Raw genomic sequence first — 6,499 nt, forward strand, 5'->3', positions numbered from 1 at the left:
GAACCGGGGCCCTCTGGCGTCCCAAGCCAGCTCTTAACCAATGCGCCACTCGGCCAGCCCAAAGAAGTTATTTTTAAGGTGAGAAGAAATAACATTGTATTTGTATGGTTATGGAATTGATCGGTAAAGAATGAGAAATTGATGATAGGGCAGACAGCGAGCGAGAACAGCTGCCCTTGATGTCTTTGAGTAGGGGGCAGGAAATAGGATCCAGTGCACAAGTAAAGGGATTAGGCTTAGATGGGAGCCTAGGTAATTCAGCTATGGAAAAGGGGGCAGAGTGTTATGTTGGTACAGATGCCGGTAGGTGGGTCAACATGGTACTGAGATTCTGTGGAAGTTTTTTCCTGAAGCATCAGTATTCTCAATAAATACTCTAAAGGTCATCAGCAGAGCATGAAGACTGTGGAGAAGGTGATGGGGATTGAGGAGAAAAGAGAAGGCATAAAACAGTTGTCAAGGAGACCAAAAGAGTAAATGGACTAAAGGCATGCAGCACAAAGAACCCACTTGACAGTCATGGTTTTGACTTTAAATTCAGTCAAATTAACAGGGTTTGGATTTTTCACTCCAGCTACACTCAGGTGTATGGGTGCAGAGCCCAAAATTGGAAATTTGGATTTAATCAGGATGGTAGATTTGCCAAGAGAGTTCAACGAAGTGAGATATGAGCAAGAGAATGAAGAGCAGGTGCAAGGGAGGGATTATAATAATTGAGTGTGGACTTTATGGATAAGGAGTCAAGTGAAGGCATCAAGAGGGAGGGACCAGAGACGAGGTGGCAAGATTTTGGATCTGGTATCCTGGAGAAGGGGTATGATCGTTGAGGTCAGAGTACTAGAGGGAACGCACTGCAAAGACAGGAGGTATGGTCAGAGAGTGGGTTCATAAAACAGAAATTATGGATGGGGTGCAGTTACTGATGATGACAAGTTCTAGGGGATGACCATGGGAGTGAGTGTTTGAAATAGGGTGGAGGATAAGATCATTGGATTGGAGGAGTCAAGGAACCGAGAGTTCAGGATATTGCAAAGATCATCATCTATTCTACATATATTTTAAATCACAAAGAATTAAGACAGGATTAGTATTGAAAAGAATTGTAGTGAGAAGGAACTACACAGTCTAAAAATGAGGAGNTTTTTTAATGACATCATAAGAGTGGGGCCCTGATCAGATAGGATTAGTGTCCTTATAAGAAAAAAACCTCAATAGTACATTCTCTCCCCTTACCCCTCCACCTCTCTGTCCCTCAGTGTGTGTGCACCTACTTAGGAAAAGCCATCTACAAGCCAGGAGAAGCCCTCTAACCTGAAATGAACCCTGATGACACCTTGATCTTGAACTTGTCACCTCCAAAACAGTGAGAATATACATTTCTATTATTTACATCACACAATCTTCTTATGGTCAGTGTAGGGAAAGTCTCAGGAGAGCAGTAGAGCCAGGCTCTCGGCCTCCCATGGGAACGGGTTCCTGTGGGAAACTACTGGCTCTGCTTGTTCCCGTGCCCACTCAGGCAACCTGGATGCCCCCTCTTATGTAACTGGCTGGCTGAAAGCCACCTTTGTTCTGCATGCTATGTCACTGTCAGCGCTCCGGCGAGCGCTGATGCTATTCCTGTGTCTCAACCGGCCGATTGGAGAATATACCTGTGGTATGAACCCCTTACCTGTGGTTCCGTTGTCTGTTTTCAGCCGCACCAAATCCAAGAGCCTGCCAGGAGTCCAGCTCCTGTGTTACAGTCAGTAACAGATTTGTCATCTGTAAAAACGCAGGAATTAGACTAAGATTTCTAAGCCCTTTTCCAGTCTCAAATTGCAAACAATCTGAGTAAATATTTTACTGCAAGAGAAGAAATTTTGCCATGTTCTCAGTTTTTCACATGTTTGGCTTCTTGTAGGGATCATAAATGTTTGTTTCAAAACTAGAACTTTAGCTAATATTGAAATTAGCATGAAAGCTCTTGGCTAAAAATGATTCAACTTTAAATATCAGACTTTTAAAAGTCAGTGATATCTATGCAAAAGTTATTATAGCAACACACCTAAGGTGAAAAGGGCCATGAAAATTATTTAAAAAGAAAATAGTCAAATGGGATAACCATGAAAGTGTTGGAACAAGTTATTTTCTATAGTTGAGGCCTTTCTAATCAGAGACAATACATGTCAACTTTAGAAAGGTTGGAAAACACAAAGTAAGAAAATAAAACCACCAATAATCCTTTCTATCAACCCTAAAAAGATAATTGTTAAAATTTTAATATATATCATGTAAAATAATAGATTTTTAGAAAAATGTTTTGTTATCTTAAATGGGTAGCAGTTGAGCTACAAGACAATAGAAGCCTAATAGTCTTTGAGAGAGAACTGGAGGAATAATTATTGTATATTATTTTCATGAGGTCATTTTGATGAATACCTAGGAAAACATCCAATTTTCACTTTTTGAAATGACCAAGTAATGTGCACTACAAATGTTCTCACCCCATTACTATCTTTACCCTATCCCTGAACCCCAGGGCACCTATGACCCTCTATGGTAAGGCTCAGGGGTAGGACAAGGCTAACTGATGGGATAGGTTAGTGATCTTTGTTTGGAAAATTATTTTCAAAACCAAAAAATCTACATCCCACAAACCTGGGTGTCCTTTGAACATTCATCCTTAGGGATGCTGTGTAAATAGCTGCCACCAAGATAGTTGTCTCATGTATATTCAGAGCTGTTATCTGCCTCACCTGTTTTCTCTCTCACCTGTTTTCAGATTTCCAAGACTTTGATGTCTGTGCTTAGCTGGGGCTTGGCCACTAATTATAGTGTACACCTGTGCCATTGTCACCACAGCCTTCAGGGTTTCCTCAGCATCTCCATTTGTTAACCTTTGCAGTTCATTATTCACTTCCCTCCAGCTGGGATAGAAACATTTTTTCCTTCTAGTATTCAAAATTTGGGCGCAGGGGGGAAGGTGTTGCAGTTGGAGAGGGTTCCATGGCAAAAGGCTAGGTCACAAAGTGAAACAGTTTTGAGGTTTAACCACAGCCCTCACTTCGCCAGAAAGCATGTATGCTGGGAGTGGGTGAGTAGGGTGCAGTGCAGGGTTTGGGTCTGTGTGGATTCTAGTACAGTCTCAGCATCATCTACAACAGGGGTCGGCAAACTTTTGAGATGGAAGAGCTGCCAGGGATCAGCAAACCAGCTCGCGAGCCACATGTGGCTCTTTGGGTATGTACATGTGGCTTGGAAGTAAAATTGAAAATGAAAATAAAACTATGATAGTTTCATGTATAACATTTTTAAAGGATATTAGTCACATAATGGTGATTATGTAAAAATATATTTATGGCTCTCAAATACTTTTTAAATTGTTGTGAGGGACAGGATTGGCTCTTCCAGAGGTCGGCAAACTTTTGAGACGGAACGTACCCAAAGAGCCGCATGGGGCTCGTGAGCTGCAGTTTGCCGACCCCTGGGCTAGAACTTCACACTGCTTCTGACCATGCCACTAGACTCATTCTCTACTAACACTCATTTCTCTCAGAGGCTCAGTTGCGTCTCTCTGCAATCCAGCTTCCATGCCTAGCTCACATTCCAGACACATATACATTTGAACTCCAGTTTTCAAAAGTTTAATTTCCTTCCCATAGGTTTTATAGGCCCCCAGCAAATCAGGGAGTATTACCGAATGTCTGTTCACTGTATCGGTTAGGATGTGGTTGGCTGCAAATAACAAGATTCCTGGCTTAAAAACTGGCTTAATAAGATAATTTATGTCATATAAGTCCACAGGCTGGACATTCTCCAGGCAAAGAATGAATGAGCTGCTTAATGATGTTATCATGAATCTGGTTTTTTCTCTCACTAGATCATGCTCGGGGATAACTTCATTCTAATATTGATCTTCATGTGGTTGCAAAATGGGACCAGAGAGGCCAGAGCTGCTATATGTTCCTTTGCAGATCCAGGGAAAGAGACATCTGAATGAAACCTGGTCCCTGCCAAGCCATACGTTATTGCCAGTTTCAGTCACATGACAGCCTGAATCTCAGCGCATACGAGTAAACCACTGCAGTTTTAAACTTGGAGTCAGGGTAGACCTTAGCTAAGTGGGAAGAGTATACCAGGCAAAGGAACAGCGAGTGCAAAGGCTCCAATGTGGGACTCTGCCTGGTGTGTTCAAAGACCAGCAAGGAGACAGCGTGGCTAAAGCAGGATGAACAAGGAAACAATATCACAGGATAACAGAGCAGAGGGGGAGTGGGAGTGGGAGGGCGAAGGGGAGAGGAAGAGAGAATTCACACAGTACACAGAGTTTGACCTTTATTCTGACTTTTGAACAGAGGAGAGACAAAACCAGATTTGATTTAAAAGATCAATCTGGATGCAGTTATGAGGAAATCCTGTGGGAAGCAATAGTGAAAGCTTTTAGTTAGGGGACAACTACAGTAATTCAGACAAGATATGATGATGACTCAAACCCAGGGTGGCAGCAGTGGAGATTGGGAAAAGTGCAAAATTCTACTATAGCCTGAATAGAATCAACAGGATTTGCTGGTGGATTGAACGCGGGCGGTGAAGAACTAGAGAAGTCAAGGATGACTCTATAGTTTTTGGTTCAAGTAACTGGACAAAGAAAATGTAAGAGTAGGTTTAGGAGGTATGATCGCGAGTTCAATTTTGGACATGAGTCTGGAGTTCAAAACAGAGAGAGGTCTGTGTTAAACATACAAGGTCGGACAATTATGTTCACAAACTCATCCTAGAAAAAGTGCAGCATACCTCATTGCTGAATATCACTATGGTCACCCTCAAAGTACTCCCCTTGGGAAGCTATACACTGACGCCAGTTCCTAGTCCACTCCTCAAAGCAATTTTGGAACTCTTTTTCTGGAATGGCCATCAGAGCTGTCATCGTATTACCCTTGATGTCCTGTCATGAAAATGTCTTCCTTTCAATATTTCCTCTATCTTTGGGTAAAGAAAGAAGTCATTGGGGCCAGGTCAGGTGAGTAGGGAGGGTGGTCCAATACAGTTATTTGTTTACTGGCTAAAAACTCCCTCACAGACAGTGCCGTGTGAATTGGTGCATTGCCATGATGCAAGAGCCATGAATTGTTGGTGAGAAGTTCAGATTGTCTTTTTCACGCAGCCTTTTCAGCACTTCCAAATGGTAAACTTGGTTAACTGTTTGTCCAATTGGTACAAATTCATCATAAATAATCCCTCTGATATCAAAAAAAGATTAGCAACACCATTGCAATAAGTTCGTGAACTTAATTGTCAGACCTTGTAGATGGCAGTCCTAAGTACAATAGATAAATGGTTTTAAAGCCTCAACACTGGTTGAGATCACCAAGGGAGTGGGCGTAGATAGAAGAACCATGGACTGAGCCTGGGGGGCACTCCAACCTTAAGAGTTAAGGGAGATGAGGAGGGACAACAAAGAAAGCAGAAGGGTGACTAGTGAAGTAAGGGAAAATGTAAAAGATTATGGAAGACAAATGAAGAAAGTGTCCAAGAAGGAGGTGGTGATCAACTTGTCAAAAACTATTGATAGATCAAATAACAAGAGGACTCAAAACTATTACATTTAGCGGTCGGTGCGCTGCTGTGCTACGTGTCCCTGGTACCCGAGGTGTCGGTGGCCAGCATCATGGATCAGGTAATGCAGTTTGTTGAGCCAAGTTGGCAGTTTGTGAAGGACTCAATTCAGCTGGTGAAGAGATGCACCAAACCTGACAGAAAAGAATTCCAGAAGATTGCCATGGCAACAGCAATAGAATTTGCTATAATGCGATTTATTGGCTTTTTTGTGAAAATGATCCATATCCCAATTAATAACATCATTGTTGGTGGCTGAAATACCTTTTTAGAGGAGGGTTTTTCATTTTGAGGATTGCTGAACACGTGAGGATTTGTGAAGCTCATGGAGTAAAAGTTTGCCTACGTATTTCGTGTTTTTCTCTCATTTTTTGCCCCTTCCAAGATGTTTTCTATTTCTAAATTAAAATGATTTCAAAATTAAAAAAAAACTATTACATTTAGCAATGATGGGAACACAGGTGACTCTGAAGAGAGCAATTTCAGTGGAGTAGATGGGAAGGGTGGTTCTAATTAGAGTGGGTTTAAGAGAAGATAAGAGGAGAAAAATTGGAGACAGTAAGAAGATTCAACACTTTACTACAAAAGGGAGCTAAGAAATGGGGTGGTTGATAGACGGGGAAAGTGGTATCAAAGAAGTTATTATTTTTTTAAAGATTTTTATTGGGGAATTGGAGAATGGGAACAGCGCTGGGGAATTGGGGGAAGAGGAACAGACAAGTTGCTGTCCTTTTGTTCTTCAGTCTAGTTGTGGAGGATGTTGCTTCCCTGGCCCAAGTTGGCACCATCATTGCGCTCTTCCCAGGCGAGGCAGATCAGTCGCTGGCTTCTGGATGGCCGCTCACTGCGGCTGCTGGCTACACATGGTAGCCCATGGCAACCCACTGCAGCAGAAGCTGCA

At 42.2% G+C, this 6,499-nt stretch overlaps 1 long non-coding RNA gene and 1 pseudogene across 2 annotated transcripts in view; one reads left to right on the forward strand and one right to left on the reverse strand.

The window, feature by feature from the left end:
- LOC109381683 (uncharacterized) overlaps positions 1-6,499 on the reverse strand; it is a 14,575-nt gene that overhangs the window by 6,055 nt on the left and 2,021 nt on the right. The window contains exon 2 of the long non-coding RNA XR_002123796.1: positions 1,673-1,764. This is a non-coding gene — a long non-coding RNA (uncharacterized LOC109381683). The remainder of the gene's footprint in view (positions 1-1,672; positions 1,765-6,499) is intronic.
- On the forward strand, positions 5,607-5,960 carry LOC109381682 (protein transport protein Sec61 subunit gamma pseudogene; annotated as a pseudogene). The gene has a single exon (XR_002123795.1). The product of XR_002123795.1 is annotated as a protein transport protein Sec61 subunit gamma pseudogene (transcript).

This window comes from Hipposideros armiger, unplaced genomic scaffold (genome assembly GCF_001890085.2).
Source record: "Hipposideros armiger isolate ML-2016 unplaced genomic scaffold, ASM189008v1 scaffold_51, whole genome shotgun sequence".
Lineage (NCBI taxonomy): Eukaryota > Metazoa > Chordata > Mammalia > Chiroptera > Hipposideridae > Hipposideros > Hipposideros armiger.